Source organism: Anopheles stephensi, chromosome 3 (assembly GCF_013141755.1).
Source record: "Anopheles stephensi strain Indian chromosome 3, UCI_ANSTEP_V1.0, whole genome shotgun sequence".
NCBI classification, from domain to species: domain Eukaryota; kingdom Metazoa; phylum Arthropoda; class Insecta; order Diptera; family Culicidae; genus Anopheles; species Anopheles stephensi.
The window spans coordinates 14,042,073-14,063,727 of NC_050203.1; the positions used below are offsets into that span (position 1 = coordinate 14,042,073).

The following is a 21,655-nucleotide window of genomic DNA, read 5'->3' on the forward strand; positions in this document are numbered from 1 at the left end:
ACATTAATTGGCCTCGCTTCATCAGCGCGACGCCAAATCAAGCTCACCAAGAAGTTGAGTTTCACAGCACCGGGCGGCGGCTATTGAGCAAAATGCTCACATTCACCTTACACACTGCGACTCACACACACACAACGGAAAAGCGAAGGCTGGAAACCTAATTAAATTGCAGCAGAAGAGGAGAGAAAAAAAATCAGAATCGGCACGATTGCTTCACGGGTCCTCGGGAAAATCGAACCGAATGTAGGCCACAAGGTTGTTGTAACGCTGTGTGTTTCGTTTTAACCTTCCGTGCGCATGATAACGTTGCACCTTTATTCAATTAAAGTTTGGCCGTGTTGTTGGGTGGTTGTTGGTACATTTCATTTACTCATTATCCAATCATTTAATTACACCGCCACGGGGAAACGAGCGAGCGGTTGTTCATGAGCAGTGGAGAAAAAAAATCGATTTCGATAGGCTTAGCATTATTGTGTACTATCAGCTGGTGGTTTGTGTTTTTGGAAGGCCACAACCTTTGACTGTGCGTTATGCTGTGTCTTTTCTTAAAAACTCCTTTCACTCAAACGAGATTAGAGAGTTGATAATCATAATTTATGTAAGAATATAAATAACGATTTCGGTGCAAACATTAAGCATATGCGCGTGTACTGCAGAACGGTATTTAAAGAAAGCGATAAACACTATTTCACTAATGGGTGCCTCAGCAAAATCTGCGAAGCCCTAATGCAGTAACGAAAAGGGCAACCATTCACTTCGAACCGACGCCAGCAAATGACCGCACCGGCACGTTGAAGGCGAGGATGAATGGAAATTATCGCTTTATCAAATGTTTACGATCAATTCAATCAACATTATTAGCCCGCCCCATTATCATTACGATTTGTTCGATGATTGAAGGCAGCTTCGCTGGTGGTCGCTTCGTTGGGGCTTCAGTGCTGCGGATATCTAGCTTTGGGTTTGGGGCTAGTGTTTTTGGTGAGCTGCAAGTTTAAGGCATCTGTGCATCAGAGAGTGGGCACCTTATCGGACTACTTTATCGCGACTTCCGATCGTCGGATGTCCTACGTAGAGCAGACCAATGTCTACAATTCAGCGGCCAGCGATTCAAATCACCTCTCGAATCGGGTGGGTGGCTCTCGATAGGAACCACCATGTGGAGCACGCGTATCACGTAAGAAGGCAAGCCTTTTGGGGGATTTTTCTCATTTCCTCATAACTTTTCGAGGCTTCAGCATCCAAAACAAAAAAAACTTCCATTAAACGCGTTTCGGAACAATGGGATGGCGAGTATTTAAAAGCACGTGGCGTTCACCAACAGTGTAAGTTAATAATTCGTTTATGGAAGTGTTTCTTCTCTCTCGCTCTCTCGCATATGGCTGAAGGAAATTAACCGGCATTTTGATTTGAGCTTTATCTCACTGCTTTCTCAGCTATGCACTGTACAATTATATAATTTTGTTGATTATGAACGAAAGTGTTTTGGTGGGAAGGATAATGTGCGCGCCTGCATGTAAGAAGACTGCCAGTGTTGTGAGAAGAGTGTGGGTGGTTGGATGCTTGTTTTTGTTTTTCCTCCTTCCTTTTTTTTGCTTCCTCCCTCGTTTGCTCCACTTTTATGTTTATATTGTCTGTTTTGTGAATCGTGCTTTAAAGAACTGCTTCGGTGAAATGTGAGTCGGTATCTTTACGGTTTCCCCCTTTTTGCTAGCCTTGTAAAGACTTTACACTCTCTTTCGAGCATTTTTCTCATTGTGTTGCATGGGAAAAAACGGCATTTTCCTGGCAGGGAGGATTGGCGGATTACGGTGATTAATTGGATCTCGCCAAATGTCAGTCGCGAACGGCAACAACAACAGAGTACAGGGTAACAATCGGTGGAGTCGTTTGTACGTTCGATTTAAGTTTTGCATTGTTTTTTTTTTGTTCGTTGTGTCGCAAAGTTGCCCTTGCCGTTAAATTGTTGCACTTTGGGGTGATGGTGTGCAAGGTGGTTGGCCATTTATTTTAAAAACACCACTTGACTGTGCCTTTACTTTTTTTTTGCGTTGCTGATCTTATCCGTAGCTGAAGGGAAGTGTTTATTGCTGCTGGATGTCTAGGATGCCATTGGATTACCATTTACCTAGTAATAAGTTAATAGGTGCGTATTTTAAAGAGAGTGCAGTAACTATAGTTCGCCAAAAAAAAAAAAAACACAAGCGACTGTTAAGGAATTCAACTTCCCCCTCACCGCTAATCAAGCAAAATTGGGTTGGGAAATGTCTATTCCGACAGTGCAGATGATCTTGTAATTAGCAGCATTTAAATGGCAAGTTGGCAGTTTCGGCTGGAGAAGATGAATACGAATAGAAAGAGAAGCAAAGAAAATCGGGGAAAAACACAAACTAATGAGAGGTAATTTTCCAATATCGATTCTTCGCGCTTTTCCCAAACGACCCGTGCTGGGCTGATTGGCTCGTGAGGAGTATCGAATTATTTTGGGATTGTGCATCGCATTTTTTTTTATTCTGCGCAAATCTTAGCAAAGCTGCTATTAATCGGAGCTTGTTTGTGTTTGGGGGAAAGCTTTAGGTTAACGGGCGAATGAGTGTAATTTTTCCGGTTTCGAGGGAAAAAGTTGTTAAATTAACCATCAGTGGAAAGTCCGCTGTTAGTGATGAGATTTGTTTTTGCAACTGGAATTGATTAATGGAAAAACGTTGCAAAAAATAAAACAATTTTTTAACAAGTAAAGGCTTGATTAGGAAAAAGCTTCGAAAGTCTTAAATCAGGTAAAAGTTTTAGGTTCTCAAACCTTTAGAATTTCGTTGTAGCAATACGGCCAGTTGTTCCCGTTCTTGATGAATAAAAAAATTTCGTCTTAATCATAGGCTTGATTGAATTGCTTTAAGATATTACTTCAGAGTTTCAAATTAGGAAGCAAGATTGAGTATCTTGTGAGTTATTCTATCAGCTTTATCTTCAAGTTAAGAAGACCTAAGGTGATGGTAATTGATTATGGATTATCAAATTTTAACTTTTCCGACCAAATGCTTGACTAGGTTTGAGTCTTTTTATCAGAACGATCGTCAAATTGAGTCGCGTTTCTAGCTAATGAAGGCTTCTGACGACCTAATGGTATTGTTGCCTCGGACCTCGGATCGAGACATCTGGATAACTGTCAAAGAGATTCTCAACTTCCAACAGCAACAACCTACTACCTTTTGATTTGTGAAGAATCGCAAAAGCTGGACAAGTTTTAATTTGTTTCTTTGTTGGTTCTTCAATGCAGAGAAGATTTTTACCGTTGGAGGCTCCTATTTCTGGGCCAGAGTTATCTGAGAGGAAGAAGTACTATTTTTGTGATGTACTTATTGGACGAGTAATTCCAATAAAAAATTATCCGTTAAGTTAACTTCAACATAAAATTCTCATCGTCCTCGTTAATAAGTCTATTTTCAGGTAGTCTTACCGAATTGCGCAGATTTCATCTGGAACGCATTAACCGTGTTACGCACAAGAACATACATTACTCATTTCAAGTATCGTTTGTGCCTCATACGCAAATTTTCATTGAAGTACCGGTCACCAAAACAAACGAAGATTAGATTAAATTTATTGCTTAAATTATAAGCGTCGTGTGCTGGAGTTTACGAGACACCGTACGCCCCAAAAATGGGACTTGCTTACGTAAAAGGAGTAGTAGTGGCCCATTTCCGGTGATATTAAATTAAGCAAACATTAATTCCATGCCTGCGATGAAACAAAAAGGCCCAACCACACACAGGACTTGTTCTCATTATTACGGCAGCAAGCCATTAATTTCGTACACATACACATGCAGATGGCAGTTGGCAGATTACCAATTTGCGTATCCGTCATTGGATCCGTTCTCAAAATGGGCAATCGGTTGCGTACAATCTGCGGGTGTCCCAGCTTCCGGTGTTGCCGAAAATGCGAACTGTCCCGGGAATCACGAGCGCGTTTTCACCAGTGTGCCAGTGAAAATGATGGATCATAAATAAAGCTACCCCAAAACGAGCGAAAGCTGTCCGACCGTTACTGTCTCCGGGAGGGTAAGTGGCAACACCACAACATGTTCCCCGGGCATGTAGGCTGGGCACACATAATTCGTTTATAATTTGTTTTGTATTCAAATTTAAACGCGACCACAATGTGGGGGGACACCATCTGCTTCCTTTCTTGCTCTCGCTCGTTTTGCGCGGGATGGCCCCTGTTGGCCTATAGTAGTGGTAGTAGTAGTAGTAGTAGTTAATTTTTGATTTGGCAGCCCACTTCCGTCGCAACATTTTAACGCCACGGCATAACGCTAACACCCGCCTGCTACTCCGGCTTGATATTTGGGTGCCGTTTTTCCATTCGCTTCTGGCGCGAGAAGAAAATAGATTAATGGTGGTGACCCGTACGCTGGTGGTTCGATCAGTTGATTTACTGCTCACAGCTGTAGCTATGATGAAGGTGTGACAAATGTTGGGAACTTTCTTTATCCCGAGCAACGCACACTTCACTTTGGTGTGCCTCACCTTTGGGCGGGTGTTTCAAACGGGCCGGTTCAACTTTTCGGTTGCACAACGAGCAAATGATGACGCGGGAATCATGATTATTTTTTCTTACCCTTGTTTGCCCGTGTCGTACATACGGGCCCCTTTATGTGACGGGCCTCCCGTGACCGAACATGTAGTCGTTGGTGATTGAATTGTACTTAGCGGCCTTGCCTCTAAACAGTGTCCCAGGTCAATTGGTCTTTTTTTTGCTGTTAGAAAGTGTGTGTAGTTTCGGCGGTGTGTGTGTGTGGTATTGTTGTTGTGATGTCGCTTTTCTTCTCGTTGCTGTAATAAAATCGTTTAACTGGGTGGCCTCGGCACGATAATCGGACCGTTGACGAGCGGGCTTTCCCGATGAAATCAGATCGTTTTACGTAAAGAAAAAATTGGGTAGATCCATTGATTGCTCTGCTCGTGGGGATTTAAATAAGGATGGATGGAGTTAGATTATCGGAGAAAGAGAATTTGAATACATGCGTTTTAATAATAGAGAGATTTTGTCAATTATTTCCTTTCAAAACTAAATTATTCTTGAGCTTAAAAATGAGCTTTCCATCTAAGAAAAAATGATCCAACTTCATTAACAACAAATACCCGGAACGCAATAAACCGTTCAACTTTTTACACACAAGCAACATCATCTTTTCCAGCCTGATTGCTTGTTGGTTGCTTTATCGATACGCTGAATAGCCGGAGGGTTAAGCTTTAAAAATAAATCGCAACCCATCATCCACAAACGAAGACAGATGAAGCTGCGATAATACGAACCGCTCGTTTGAAGCTGGGACTTTGGGGCCTGTTTTGTGCTTCCTCGTTGTGATTCCCCCTTCCCAACCCCCCGTCATCTTGCACGCCATCAGGAAAACATCACAGTGAGAGTGACCCAACACATAAGTCGCGGTTTCACACGGATTATGCGCATCCAGTTCGTGAGAACGCTTGTGTGGCCGTTAGCGGTCCGGACCCCGAGGGGTTTTTTTTCCTCTCGCGCACGCTACTCCACCAGGGCACGATGCAATGCGTTCCTGTGTGTCGTTCGTACATGTCGTCAGGATCGAACAACATCGGGGCAGAGCATCGGCGCAGATCAAACCCCGACCGTATGGCCTATGTATGGAGGAAGAAATTATGCGCGAGCATAGGATGTTGGAAAGGAAAGTGCAGCGAGTGAATTTCGCTGCCGGAGCGCCAAAAAAGGCGTTAGAGGTTTTATTGCGGGGACAATTTATTATTTTGCTTGAACGAGGTGTAGGAAATATCTGTTTTGCTGTTGTTGCAGGAGAAAAGCAATGAACATAATTTGTTGATTCTTATAAATGTTTCAATCGTTTTCCTTTCATGGGTCGACAAGAAATAGTTATTGTTATTGATTTAATGATTCTTTGTAATTTATGATATAATTAGCTTTAAGTGAGCTTTTAATCGTTCGGCATCTGCTTCAAAAAGTGATGCAGAAACACGTCTGCAAGGACTCAAAATTATGCTCTGAATAGCATCAAATCTCGAATCAGAGCCTATATGCATCAAAAACGGAATTGCACAGTTCAAATCCCAAACGACAGTCTAAACAGAGACGAACATCGGCAGTCATAAGAATAGCACGAAGAATAAAAAATTAGGAAAGATAATTGGTAATATCAGTCTGCCTCCAGCTTCCGTAGTGAGAGCATGTGTTTCGCTCGGAAGCGTCCTTACGAATTATTTCTAAAGGCAGATAAGTGGTCATCGCTCTCGTGTGCTATTGCGTACCCAGCGCAAATACTCGTAGCGCACTAATCGGTGTTTCGTCTTCCCTCCGATATTCGCTCGGAGTTGTGCCGTTGCCTGTATCGATCAAGTGGTGATCGACGGTTGTTCTTAGTGTCGTGAGTGTGTGTACCTGTCTATCGTTGCGACAAACAAGCGTATCCACGCAGCGTGGTCGCATCGATCGACACTTGTACTCAGTGAGCGTGTGTGAGTGTGTGTGTTTATTTGTGCGTCGTGTGTCACGGTGAGTTATCCTTTTCACTCCTACCGTTGTATCCGGCTCTACCATGGGGGTAGAGCAGGATAATTCTGAGTCGGATCGGGAGGCTGAGCCCTGTAGAGAGGTGAAGAGAAAGCCAGGACGCCCTAAGGCTGCGCCTGCGACAAAAAAAGTGGCCTTAGAAGAAAGGCCATCTACTTCGAAGGCCTCGTGTAGTGCCCCGCTGGCATCTAGTGCCCCGCTGGCAAACAGTGCCCCGCTGACCCTGAATAATGAGCCACTATCCGAACACCGCGCGCGTGCTTACCCGCCGTCATGGGAGGGTAAGCCGTTTGTTTTCTTCATGCCGAGAATTAAACAGCTCGATGTAAGGACGATCGCGGCATCATTGTTCCGAAAATACCCAGGTGTTGCCGATGTGTTTCGGGTGCGCCCGAACAAGATTAGGGTCACCGCAAAGGACCGGGCTCAAGCCAACGTCATTGCGGCTGACCCAGATTTTACGGAGCACTACCGGGTTTATATTCCCGGTAGTCTGGTTGAAGTGACCGGCGTAATCGAGGATTTCGATTACCCGGAGGAGGATATTTTAAAATTCGGGGTGGGTGCATTTCTAGCACCAGATACCCCAAGGGTTAAAGTGCTTGAGGCAAAAAAGCTTTTTAAGCTAGACGCCTCATGCAAAAATGAGAAAAAATACATCCCGACCTCCTCCCTCCGGATTACGTTTGAGGGAACGGTACTTCCGCAGGCCCTCATCCTTGAAGGCCTCCGGATACCCATTGACCGGCCATACGTGCCAAGGGTGGCTACCTGCTCGAAGTGCAGCCGGATTGGACACGCCGATCCGTTCTGCACTCGCAAGACGTGCTGCGGGAAATGCAGAGGTGCGCATTCTACTGAGGAGTGCAAAGCTCCGTCCCAAAAATGCTCGCATTGTCGGGAGGAGTGGCATGAGGTAGTATTGTGCCCAGTGTATCGAAAACTCCAGAGGGAACAGACCAAAACGATAGCCGAGAGGGCACGCGGCTCTTACAGCGACGCCCTAAAAGGAGCGATCGCGTCAAACCCCTTTGCTGTGCTAGATAACACAGCTGCAAATGGCGAGGCCAATCCGACTGCACTCGAGCAGGTGCCATTGAGATCGGCAAAAGTACTAAGAGTGCCTTACAAAAAGGTACAAAGGAAGGTACTTAAAACAAAAAACAAACCTTTGGCACCACAGCGCCACGCTAAAGTTTCCCCAACCGTCCCGAAACGCGACGCTGAGCCCAAAACTCCCGTCCCACAAATTGCCAGGAAACAGCCCAAGAAGAAGCGATCTTCTCGGACCAAAGCTCCGGTGGAAAGCCTGGCTTTTCCGACGGAGCCCATGAGCTTCCCGAGAACTCCCACCCCGTCCCTGTCCGAGATCCTTGAGTCCCTCCTTTTGACCCTCAACCTCCCGCAGCATCTGCACATGATCGCAACTTGGGCCCTTCCTTTCCTGAAGGGGATGATCAAACAGTGGCTGGCTCAATGGCCATGCTTAAGTATGATGGTCCGTTTGGATGATTAATGGCTCCTACGGCTACTATCATACAGTGGAACTGTAGGAGTTTACTTGGCAAGCTAAACTCCTTTAAAGCATTAGTGGGCGAACACAACTGCGATGTGTTTGCCCTCTGTGAAACTTGGCTATCGGATGAAATTAAATTAACCTTCCCGGGATATAATATAATCCGTGAAGATCGCGTTACTAGGGGTGGAGGGGTACTGATTGGTGTTCGAAAGGGTCACACTTTCACCAGAATACCCACCCCTAGACAAGAAATGATAGAAACTGTCGCAGTTAAGGCAAAACTGGGCGTTCTTCACGTGACAATTGCATCCATCTATATCCCCCCGATAGCCAATAATGAAAAAGAAAAAATTGAAAAGTTCAAAGAGGATCTTGGAAATTTAGCAGCGGTCTTGCCTGTACCGCTTTTGATCCTGGGAGACTTTAACTCTCATGGAATCGACTGGGGGTGCGATAAGGATGACATTCGCACTCCTATCATCCGAGATTTCTGCGACAGATTTGGGTTTTCAATTCTCAACTCAGGAGAGGCAACTAGGATGCAGACACCTCTAAGTAGGGCGAGTGCACTGGACCTGTCTCTATGTCCATCAGCAATGGCCCTGGATTTTAGTTGGAAGGTGATCCAGGACCCTATCGGCAGTGACCACTTGCCGATAGAAATTTCCTACATCAAGGGAGGATGTCCAGTAGAAGGAATCCCCGTTAAATGTGACTTAACGAGGAACATCGACTGGACGAGATACGGCGAATTAATAGCCGCTTCGCTTTCACTTGACTTGGAAGATTTGTCTCCTGTCAAGGAGTACGAAAAACTTGTTTCAATCATAAACAAGTGCGCCCTTGAGGCCCAAACAAGGCGCTCCCACCAAGCAAGGACATTTAAAAAACCTCCCACTCCTTGGTGGGACAAGGATTGCCAAGCGGCTTTCACCAAGAAGCGTGAGGCATTTAAAGCCTTCCGGGACACGGGCTCGAGGTCTTTATATGAAAAATATAAAGGACTGGAGAGAACGTGCAAAAACCTGTTGAAGGCGAAGAAAAAGGGTTATTGGCGTAGATACGTCAATAATCTAGACCCTGCCACTTCACTTAATTCGCTTTGGAGAATGGCTAGAAGGATGCGAAACAGCAACAACATCAATGAGAGCGAAAGCTTTTCTGGCGAGTGGCTGTATGAATTTGCCCACAAGCTTTGTCCCGATTTCGTTCCTGCGCAAAGCTTTACACAACATGCGCCTGGTAGTGACCCTAGGATGGATTCACCGTTCTCAATGGTAGAGCTGTCACTTGCTCTCCTATCAAGCAAAAATTCCTCCCCAGGTCTGGATCAGATTGGTAGCAAATTGCTTCAAAATCTGCCCGACATAGGGAGGAAACGTCTGTTAAGCATCTTTAACAATATGTTGGAGGTCAACAGCGTTCCGCAAGAGTGGAGAGAAGTGAAAGTTGTCACTATCTTGAAGCCTGGCAAACCGCCATCAAGACACGATTCGTATCGGCCAATATCGTTACTGTCGTGTCTGAGGAAACTCCTTGAAAGGATGATTCTTTTTCGGTTAGAAGAATGGTTGGAATCAAACAACCTTCTCTCGAATACCCAGTTTGGTTTTCGTAAAGCCAGGGGTACTAATGACTGCTTAGCCCTTCTGGTAACAGAAATAGAGCTTGCTCGTGCACGCAAGCAAAACATGGGATCTATTTTCCTGGATATACAGGGGGCATTTGACTCAGTATCACCATACAAGCTGAGTCAAAAATTAGAAAATGTGGGGCTGGGTCCAAAGTTGAACAACTTTCTGTTCAACCTTTTGTCGGAGAAAGCTATGTATTTCAACAATGGTCATGTTCAGCTAAAGCGGACCAGTTTCCATGGACTAGCACAAGGGTCCTGCTTGAGCCCCCTGCTATATAACTTCTATGTCAGTGAAATAGATTCTTGCCTAGCTCCGAACTGCAGCATTAGACAATTAGCAGACGACGGCGTCATATCTTTTGCAAGCAGGGACGCCGCCGAAATACAACTGGCTTTACAAACCACTTTGGACAACCTTTCCGAGTGGTCTGAAAACCTTGGTATCAAGTTCTCTGCAAAGAAAACTGAGATGGTAGTCTTTTCTCCTTTCAGCGACACGCCGAAAAACAGGGAGAAAAGACTATTTGACCCGAAAATTGATGTCTTTTTGTACGGTGAAAAGATATCAACTACCGACAATTTTCGATACCTTGGTGTTTGGTTCAATTCAAGGCTGAACTGGAGTACACACATCACCCATCTGGTGCAAAAATGCAGTAAAAGAATCAACTTTCTAAGGACAGTCACAGGATTCTGGTGGGGCGCACATCCATCAGACGTCCTGCGACTGTATAAGACAACGGTACTATCCGTGTTGGAATATGGCAGCATATGCTTCCATTGGGCATCCAACACGCATATCCTCAAGCTAGAGAGGCTACAGTATCGTTGTCTTAGACTCGCACTAGGGAGCATGAAATCCACACATAACATGTCCCTAGAAGTGATGACCGGAGTGATGCCGCTAAAACTACGTTTTGAAATGCTGTCGCTTCGCCTTCTAGTCCGTTCTTCAGTATCAAATCCCTTGATCGAAGAAAATTTTAAAGCGCTTCTAGAGACAGGTTCTAAGAGCAAGATCTTGAAAATCTACGAAGATTTTGTTGCCCTACAAGTGCATCCTAGCGCTCCACAGGCATTAAACCGTGCTGCCCTTCCTGAGACCTACAGTTCCCTTTTAACAACAGATTCCTCGTTGCACGAGGAAATTAAGACCATACCGAATGATCTTCGCCCGATGGTAGTTCCGGGCATTTTCAGGGATAAGTATGGTCATTTAGACCAAAGAAGCCAGTATTATACTGATGGATCATCCTCTAAGGAAGGCACCGGCTTCGGCGTTTTTAGTGAGTCCGCCGAAGCATTTTTCAAATTGCGGGAGCCGTGTAGTGTCTACACCGCAGAACTAGCCGCAATCTTGTACGCACTATTGATTATAGCAGCGAGACCTTCGGATCAGTACTTCATCTTTACAGATAGCCTTAGCGCTATCGAAGCACTACGATCCCCGAAGGCTGTTAAGAGTCAGGATTTCCTGGTCATTAAAATCATAGAATTGCTTGGCTCCATGTTCGACAAGGCGTTCAGGATTTCGCTAATTTGGGTACCTTCTCATTGTGGAATTCCCGGCAACGAGAAGGCAGACTCACTGGCCAAAACAGGCGTCCAACAAGGCGCATTTTACGACCGTCCGATCTCGGCCCGAGAGTTTCTTCGCCTACCACAGCAACTTTTCCTGTCTCGCTGGCAGAGCATGTGGGAGGCGGATGATCTCGGGCGATTCCTTTTCTCGATCTCTCCGCAAGTGTCCCTGCGGCCTTGGTTCGGTGGGCTCTCTGTTGACCGGGCATTCATACGCATGATGTCTCGACTTATGTCGAATCATTTCGCGTTGAATGCTCATCTTCAGCGTATAACTCTGGCTCAGACGAAGGTGTGTGGCTGCGGTGACGGATTTCACGATGTGGATCACCTTCTGTGGTCCTGCGTGGAGTTTGAAACCGCAAGACCCTCCTTGTTGAGCGCAATCGAGAGCATCGGCAGACGACCGGGTATAGAAATAAGAGAAGTGTTGGCAACTAGGGACCTCGCCTACATGAGGCTCGTCTACCGATTCGCCAGAGACAACGGTCTTATCCTTTGATTCCACATCCCTATTATCCTTCCAATCCACATCCGCCACTCCTTTTGTTATATGTTGTGTTGTCTTTGTGGTATGTGTTTTATGTAGTGCAACGGGTATTGCGTTGACCGGGCTGTATAATTCGAGGGCGATGTCCATACTGCCGTAAAAGGAGGCAGGCTTTTTCGTCTGTAGCAGTGTGCTGCAAGTTAGCCCAGCTTTGATACGGCGGGTCCACCTGTGTTGGTGCTGGGCTCGGGAGTGGTCGGCGGGTACAGCCTCGTAAACAGTGGAGTCACTCCAGCTGTTGCGAGATGGAATCCGCCGATCGCTTTTGAGTCCGATGTTGACTTGGTCGATCATAGGCTGTGTCATGGCTGGGCTACTTGGAGAACATTGCACGCAGAAAAATTCATGTTTGTACTGTCCAAATAACTGTGCTTGTTTGTTTCAGTCCAGACCCACATCACACACTTCAATAGTCAACCGGAGCGAACCAACCCCCATCGAAGCCATAGCCACAGCAATAGAACCGGACCAAAAAAAACTTACAACACACACACATACCCTCACAATAGAAATGGACAGCAACCACCCATTTTCCCTGCACAACCGAGCATGCCCGGGATATGGCAAATAACTAGGAGGAAATGCCTAGTTAATTTTGTTAATTGTTTTTTCTGCGTGAATATAATTCACAGTCACCACATGCGGTGGTGACAATACGGCATCGGACCGTAATACTCAATAAATAAATAAATAAATAAAAATAATTGGTAATAGTTTCAATAATATTTAAACTAGAAAGCTTGTAAAAACTTGAATTAAAGTTTCATGAACTATGGAGAAATCATAATAACCTGATCATAATGATCTTTCCCACACGAAGAGACTCACAACCCTAGAAACCTAAAGGAACTTTACACAAAGTCGACCACCATTCAAAAAGGGTAGCTCGGATCGCTTCATCTAGGTTATGATTAACACTTTTATTTAGCCACCCTCACCTAAGCCACTTCGACCCCGGTACAATAAACATAACAATTTATGAGTAAAGCGTTTGTGGTGACGGTGCTACCAGAGCACTGATAACGCTTGAGCAGCACTACGAAGGTGATAGTTTCGTTGTGTTGGAAACGTTGGATGGTGGTTTGAATGTTTGCCGATGTCAGTTTGACCTAGTGCCCTAACTTGGTGGCTTGAGGTTTGTAGTGTTCGTGCTAAAAGCTGTGGGTAATTTGTGGTTTTATTCGATACCACAGCTCAAGGGCCCTTGCGTGCTTCGAACAAGGTGGTAGCTTCGATAGGAAGATGAGAAGCAGTAAAGAATGAAGTTAAAAGAGAGCGAACAGAGCTCTGTTGGGGTAATAAATTGAGGTAGGTTTATATGCTTGGTAGGAAGCTCGGTGGTCTAGTTTTATAGCAGTGAAATTATTTATTGCTTTAAATTAAAAAATACACCATTTGTAATTTTGACCTTTGGAATCTTATTTAACAAGAGCTACTTAGGCTAGTAGAGCTACTAAGAGCTACTTACTCGTTCAACTTCAAATGAATAATTCATCTACCTCACATGAGCTTCTGGTGAGAGAAGCTATGATTGTAGGAGCCATAGCCGTTCATTGTAAGCGTTATGGGAAACAAAATCCCCAGAAAAAAAGGCCAATAGGTAATGCAATTGCATAACTCTCGTTTCCGATCATCCCTATCCCAGCGCACTTCCACCTTCCCGCCAAACGAACAAAATCCAACGTGTGAGTAATTTCCGTTTTCAATTCACACTAACCTTGTGCCGTTCATATTAGGCATCACGGGGCGGATGATGCATGCGAACCAAACCTACATTTTCCGCGATCACCTGTGCATCGGTTTGCTGAAGGGCGCACACATCACGCACACACGGTACGCCCATCATCCGGGTGGCTTGTCGCCTGTCAATCAGAAGGAAAAAGCACACCGGGCCGCGTTGTGCGTCAAAGCTGGGGAGGCGAATAGAATCTCTCACGTTTCCGCGTGCACGTTGCACATCTCGTCTCGGAAACCATGCGCAACATTGCATGCATGACAAACGCTTCCGAACGGCGTTTTCTGCGTTTGCGTGGTTTGATGCATGGGAAGAAAAGGCGACCAGCGCCACAATCAAACCAAACACGGGATGAGCCGCCATGGTGGTGGCAGGCGCCACTGTGGCGGATGGTGCTGGAAAAGGAAACGGCAAATTTGATACCTTTCCTAGCAGGTGGTCTTTAGCAGCGCGGTGGTGGTGTTGTTGTTAAAAGGCACGGATGAGGCGAAACGAACTGGCGAATCCAAATGCTAATCGAACAGCGAGTCAGCGAGCGAGTTCGGAATGAGATTTGCACACGTGCGAAGCCTAGCGTTGCAGTGTTTGCTGATGATCAATCGATGATGCGAGGTGCGCTTCGTTGCTTGCCACTTCGCTAAACCATTAACTACACACAACCGTTTCGGGATAAATTGGCGTTCAATTTGCTTTGTGCGGAGTCTATCTTTACTAGCGTTTGGGGTAAGCATCAAGAAACGTTTCGATTGGCGGCTTGAAATTGATACAGACGAGATGATAATGATTGTTGTGCGAGTTAAGCTCAATAACTGTGCTATTTAATCATTAATCAAGCTGATCGACCATTTCCAATTAGTGAATAATACTTTTGTGGAGAATTTGATAGAAGCTCGCCAATTTATTTCAAATAATTCTCAATCTCCCTTGCTTATTAGACTTATTAATTAAGACCAACACATATTCAGGCTCTAAAACAAACAGAAAACTAAGCTGATGCTTAGGAATAAGATGCCTAAATAAGCAAGTAACAAATCTCTGAACGAAATACAAGAGATTACACCCACAAACAAGTCTCGTTCCCATATCTCGCACTCCAACAGCACAAACGGTACAAAGTAATCCCGTTGTATGTCGTGTCTCTCACACAGTCCGTTTTTAACTCAATTACACATCGGAGCAACTTATTTTGCAACCCCGAAAAAAAAAACCCGCACCCTGTAAGCTACCTTAGAGGTGGTCCACTACCCGTGACACGTAGGTGAACATATTGCGTGGAACGAAGCTGTTAACGCCACCCCAGCAACATGCTCGAAACATTCGAATTATTGATCCAGCAGACACAGTCTGAACCCGGGCTGCCACTTGCCGATCGATCGGTGGAGAGCAAACGCGAGATGTGGTTTTTTGTTGCTTTGATGCATGTGGGATGCATGTCACTCCGCGGGTAAAGGCCACCGGTTTCGGTAAATTCGCCATGCCGTGCACTCTCGTAAGGAATGCACAAATTCTTGCACAACATGCGTTCACAGTTGTGTGGAGCAGGTGGGACACACAGATCGATCGATCGGTTAAGAATCGGATCTCGCGTTTGTTTGTGCGAGAGTGCAAAAAGTGGTCCAAAAGGGAGGGTTCGTCGCTTACAGATAGAAGTCTTTCGAATGTAGTGCACAGCGATAGCTAGACATTTAGCTGCAGGTTTTTGGTTTTTGAGAGCCAGTGGTAGAAGATTTTAGATATTTCGCTCGATGGTTTGATAGATTTATTTGGTCCGCCAGGAAGGTCGACCGGGAGATTATGCTCCCGAACGCTGTGTGGGTTTCGCTTCGAGTTGACGTGAGCGCGTTGCCTGCGCGACCGTGCAGGCAACATAATAAATTCAGCAAAAGCACATACAAATGACAGCAACCGGTGGGTGCCTTTATTTTCAAAGGGTGGAGTACTCCAAATTTGTTGTCACCAGCAATGACTGTTTGTAGTGTTGGTGAAAAACATTAACAAACGCGAGACATTAACCGATTTCGGACTGTGGGTGGAATAGAGCTTTGAAAGTGCTAAAGGGCATTCGCTGTTCTGTATTGATTTACAGTGACTTATTCGCAGGAATGAATACCTTTTAGCTATCAGTTTATTAGCATTTCATTATGGAGGAATAACTATCGGGGGCAAATTAAACCTCTAGCAACCAAAATGACTATATTTAGAAATTGTCTCGCTGGTTTTCCTCCAGAAGCAAATGAACGCGACCGTGGTATCTCAGTGGGCTTTCCAACATTATGCTTAATACAATGATAAAAAGTAGCCACTAGCTCTTGCCCAATCATTCACCCGCGTTCGGTTGTCCTCGATCCAAATGATAGCCATTGTGCGTTGGTCAGTCACTGCGCGGCTTGACCTAGAGTCGCGAACCATTTTCACACGCCGGCTATCGCAGCCGCACAACGCTCATCATTCATCATCCATCATTAGCCGCTTCGATAGTGGTCGGTTTTATTTGTCGGCACTTTGCAGTTTGCCCATTCCGATGTGGCAATTTCTCGAACGACACTTGCAATGGGTTAGTAAAATTAAATTGTAAGCTACGGCGCACCAGCTTGCACACTGTCAGCGGGTATGCAAATGGCGATCTATTTCGCTTTCCGCCATGTATATCTTCTACTCGATCGAAATAATCCTACACCGGTGTTACGTGGCGTGTGGGAAACGGGCGGGCATTTGATCTGACAATCGAACCAATATGTAGCGGTGGAGGCCACCGTGTGGAGTGAGTGTGGAATTTGCAATCATAACTCACCACAGCTCGAGTGGGTAACGCGTTTTTTTGTGTGTGTGGAATGAAAACGTAAAGGGTTCCCGTATGACTTTTCTTCTTCTGCTAGCGCAACCGGCAAACAGGTGAAGGATATGTGTGCCCGGGTGAAGAACTAAAGTAGGTTACGCTCGATATCGTTCGGCACGTGAGGGCTCCCACCAAACCGTGTGGTTGTTTTAGCTGTCCTGTTGTTTTGGTCTGCCCTGGTTACGAGAAATGCCTCGGTAAGTGAGCTGGAAGTTAATTTTCTTTAATGTCGCCCGACCTCACTCACCGCTCAGAAACAGACACACAGGTGATGTGCATAGGTTTGGGGGGGCAGGTTTGTTGTTCGCTTCGCGTACACTCGATCAGTCTGTCACCGACAACCGTGTTCTCACTCGACCCTATAGAGTGGTTAAATTGAGCATATGATTTATGACAGTTTGCGGCCGAACGACTGGCGAAACGTCATAAGAAGATATGCAGTTATGCAATTTCACGGTACATTAAGCCCGGGGTCTGGGAAATGCACTCGGGATGACAGCCAGCCGACGATCGGAGGCTGGCTCGTAGGAGTTGAAGAACAATTCCAGCTCAAGGTATGTTTAATGAGCATTTAAATGGTCGGTCGCTAAACAAAGCGTACGGCGGCGAAACTGCGCTGAACTGTTATGGCGCGTAATTGACATACGGCTCAGTGTTGAGGGTTTAAAGAGGTTTTTATAGACAAAAAAAAAGGAGAAAACCCGCGGGCCGTAGGAACAAGTGGTACACGATGATTTAATTCACCTTGCGCGCTTAGAGAAAAAAAGATCATTTTCCTGATGGAAAATAAAATGATAGTTGAGCTAATTGTGAGAAGAATAGGGAAATATGTGGATTGCAAGCAGAATAGAAGCACAGATCAAGGAGATCTGTTTAGCCTTTTTGATTTTGGTTTTCATCACACTAATTGTATCGCATGTCTGGAGAGTAAAGTGTTCTGTTCGCTGAAAGAAAAGCGCGAAGGAAATCTTACACCACAAACCTGCATAGAATTAGTTCATGCGATGCGATTTATGGCTCCCAGTGACATCGTTTGACAACTTCAATTTATTTCACTTTCTTCCCGGCGATGGACAACGTGAGTAGAGGCTTTAGTTAGCCACAGAGGCGACAAGATCTGTTCACCTTATTGCTCATGGAAAAATGAGGGTTCGTCGCTTAAACTCACTCAACTGCTGCCTGTGCTGTCCCTTACGAATGCACGTGTTAGCCATTTTTCACCTTCTGCACTCGGTGCGGATCAACCGCACTATGCTTAGGCTCAAACCCATGCAACTACAGTTGAGCTTTATCGTTCACTTGTCCGCCTCGAACTACCGCCTTCCGTCCACATTTCGGAAGCTCGTTTCGCGGTTGTCAAACAATAAATAATGCCCGATGGTGTGTTTAAATAAATCATAAAAATAAATCAGTTTTTTTCATTCGTTCCCTTCTCGAGGGCGGTGAAGGCGTTGGGAAAAGAGGTACGGAAAGAGCGCCACTTTAGTAACCACTGTGCACTGAGCTCGCGGTTCGGGGTTCGTCGCTTGGACATGCAATCGCTAGGCAGGGATCAGCTTGTGAAGTGTTTTTCTGTGTTATTGTGGCCTCCAACGTTTGACTTGCGGACATCGGAAGCTTGGTGGATAATGCTGGCAGTTTACAAATGAAAGTAACAACTGCAGCCGGAGCATGATCATGGCGATGCTGCACCGGTCGCGTACCATTCCAATAAGGAAGGAGGTGACTCCAAAGTTGAAGGAAGTCAGAGAAGCTCCGGTGGGGGGGGGGGGGGGGGGATTTTCAATCCAGTTAGAGATCCGGACAGAATTTAATCTTCCATTCGGACAACGAAAGGTATAGGTCGTGCACCCGCTCGCCCCCCCCCCCCCCCCCGCAGGCTTTCGTCCTGACGGCCTGAATCTTGATGACCATTTTCAACACCCGGCTGACATAAATTTTAATCAACCGATCAGCGCTTATAATTAGCGTGTCTAGCTCGCAAACCCGCCGGAGGAACTAGCTGCTGCACGTGTTGTTTTCAACACATTTAGCTCACCGTGAGACAGGGAAGTTGAAACGACTCGAAGATCGTTGAATATAGTTTTCCAGCTTTAAGTGCAATATTTAATTTGCCTAAAAAAAAAAAACCGGAGACGGGTGAGCCTAGTTTTGGCGTGCTTTAAACGATGCTGATTGCATTATTGCAGCATATTTGCTTGCACACCTCCGCGTTTTGTTGTTGTTGCTGGCCACAACCTTGGATGGATTGGGGCGAATAGATAGTGGCTAGCTTCGAAAAAGTCGAACTCGGGCTGTTAGTTTGCTGGTTGAAAGATTTTCCACCACCGATAGACCGGCACACAGCACGAATCGTGACCGAACCAATGTCCGATTTCCACGAAACGGATATACGGCCAGCTCTTCACAATGGACAATGGTGTGTGTTTGTGTCTGGTGTTTGTTGCTGTAACCGGCCGTCTCCTTTCCGATGCGTTCGATCGTGCAAATCGTTGGGAAACTTTGCAAAGGTTCATCGGGTGTCAGCGATCGGAACCAAGCAAGCGCCGATCCATCGCCTATCTTCGTGGATGCTTTTTGGGGGAAGAGATTTCGCAGTACTACCAGCTTGCTCATCATCCGTGGTGCGAAAGGGTGTTAATTTTATTGCCCACATCAAAGTGGGTAACCGCACCGGTGTCGTAAAACTGATGAGTGATGCGAAGGATGAAGGGTGTGCTACAGACAGTATGGAATGCTGAAGTTGGTAAACAAATCGAGAGTCATAAATGACAGTGAGGAGGTTGCAAGCGGTGTTTTAAAAAAGTGGTGGTTTTGCTATAAAAAAAACTAGCTATAAAGTTATTTATAGAAGATGAACATTCGTTAGAAATAGTAATATTTTAAGTACAAACATATCTTCGCTTCATGCAGGTCATTTCTACCATTTTGGAGTTGGATTGACTCATCTTCCAAAACAACACGCAAAGACCATCATCGTAAAGTGCTGGGAAACCAACCAAATCTGGTGCCGGACAAATGAGCACTTAAGGGTGCGATTGCCGAAGGTACGTACGCGAAATTAGCATCTTCCTTCTGGTAGCTTAACCTTCCCGAAACGGTAAAGATTGTCATTTGAGCCGCTAGCTTGACATTTTAGAGACTTGGGACGGCACTCGGCACAAGTTCTTAACCGAATCGGTGAGAAACCCATCTCACCGCAACGAGTGTGAACCATCGAAGCGAGTCTCGGTTCGACCAGATAAACACCGCACACGTGACGATCCCGCTGAGCATCCGCTGGGTGTTTGATTGGATGCGTTTGTGATTAACACAATGCACGTCTCCGAAGATGTAGCTTCAGCGTGCTATCTGTGCGCCTTGCTGAGGTTGCATAATTTTGCGTGAAGGCGAAAATCTATGGTACGCTGTGGTTAAGTTTGATCTTTTCAATCGAAGCCGGTCAACCGATGTGCGTGAGTTCATTAAAGAGTGAACAGTGTGTCTTGTGTGTCGCAGATGAACGATAATCGATCTGAGACGAACTGATGCACTGTGAAGGTGATGTTATCGGCCCGTGCATTAGGAATTGAGGAGGTGTTTGATGAAAAAAATGGTTTTTAATGAATGGTTGGGGTACGCGTGTGTTTTTTCCTTTCTGCGGTAGCTGTCTTGTACAGCGTTATTCGCTGTCGTCAGCTTTTTCTTGCACAAGGTATGAAAATATCAACGTTAATCAGTGGACTGGTGTATTTTTTTTCAATAAACAGAGGGGCTGTGATGTATGTTAACAGATGCAAATTAAGTTCATCCGATGTGTTGAGGTCAAGTGGAGTTGATGACGGCGATTGAAGGATGATTATTATTATAGACAGCAGGGTTTGGTTTCGTAAACTCGCGTATGGATTTACACTCTTTAGTTTCGCATCGTAGTACACTTACATTCAATGTTGTGTTTGTCTGGAAATAAAAAGAAAAATGGAAAGTTAGTAAAATATATTATACATGTTTCTGTACAGATGAAATTTGTAGTTCAAACTTTAAATGTCAAATGAAACGTCGTTTGGTTTTGATATAGTTAACTCATACATGTGATGGCTCTATCATCATTTCCAAAGTAACAAAATCTTAACCAGACACTAAAAACTCAAATTAGTCCAAGGGGCCTAGTCTATGTCCAAAGGGTCTCGTTCAAGCGGCAAGCTCCCAGGGGTCTGATTGAAGGAGCACAGTCCAAGAAATCCAAGATCCAATCCAAGAAGCCTAGTCCAAGGAGCTTAGTCCAAGGAGCCCATTCCAAGAAGCTTAATTCAAGGGGTCTAGTTGCAAGGAGCCTAGTCTAAGGAGTCTAGTCTAAAGGGCCTGCTCCCAGGGGTCTGATCCAAAGACCTAGTCCAAGGAGCTTAGGTCATGGGGCCTAGTCCATGGGTCCTGCTCCAAGTCCACGGGGCCTAGTTCAAACGGTCTCCTTTAAGGCATCTGCTTCAAGGGCCTAGTCCATGGAGCCTAGTGCAAAGGACCTAGTCCAAGTGGCCTTGTCCAAGAAGCCTAGTCCAAGGAGGCTAGGCCTATTCCAAGGAGCCTAGTCTAAGGGGACTGCTGCAAAAGGTCTGCACCAAGGAGCCTAGTTCAAGGAATCTATTCCAAGGAGCTAAGTCTAAGGGGCCTGTTCCATACTACTGCCCAATATAAGAGGCCCAGTCCAAATCTTCGATTAGGCCGCTAGAACAAACTTCCGCTGTGCTCGCGTGTTGACTAGAAATGATCAGTCAACATTTTTGTGTTGTCAGTTGTGTTTTACTGTGTATTGCTCTCCAGGTTTTAATGCTGCACTTAGGCATTTACCTTCATGAAAAAGCTGTTGAGTAAATAATGTGTTTACCCATGCTCCACACCCAAATTTGTGCACCAATTAGTGCCAACAAATTCCGTCGACAACATTTGTAGCACTATTAAGAAAAACTTGCAGTAGCGTTACTAATTCCGGTGTTTGTTTTGGGCAGCATAGGCAGGAATGTGATAAATAAAAACAGCGAAACAATTGCTATGAATCAACCAAAGTTAACATGTTCATTAAAATGAAGTTATTTTTCATTCTTGTCCTTAACGGGGTCCGTAATTATGTAGTTCACCCCGAATGCTGCTGAAGGAAAAGTCGAAATCAAAGCTCACCAGGTCACCATTACCGCAACGAATCAAAGTAATGCGAAGTGGGCATTGTTTAGGGTGAGAAAAGTGCAGCAGACGATAAACAAGGTGGG

The 21,655-nt window shown here is 45.3% G+C and overlaps 1 protein-coding gene across 1 annotated transcript in view; it reads right to left on the reverse strand.

Moving 5' to 3' along the window:
* The window catches only part of LOC118514368, an 87,230-nt gene that overhangs the window by 25,053 nt on the left and 40,522 nt on the right, over positions 1-21,655 (reverse strand). Inside the window, exon 4 of the mRNA XM_036061223.1 lies at positions 20,337-20,354. The gene's annotated coding sequence lies outside the window, so the exon portion shown is untranslated. The remainder of the gene's footprint in view (positions 1-20,336; positions 20,355-21,655) is intronic.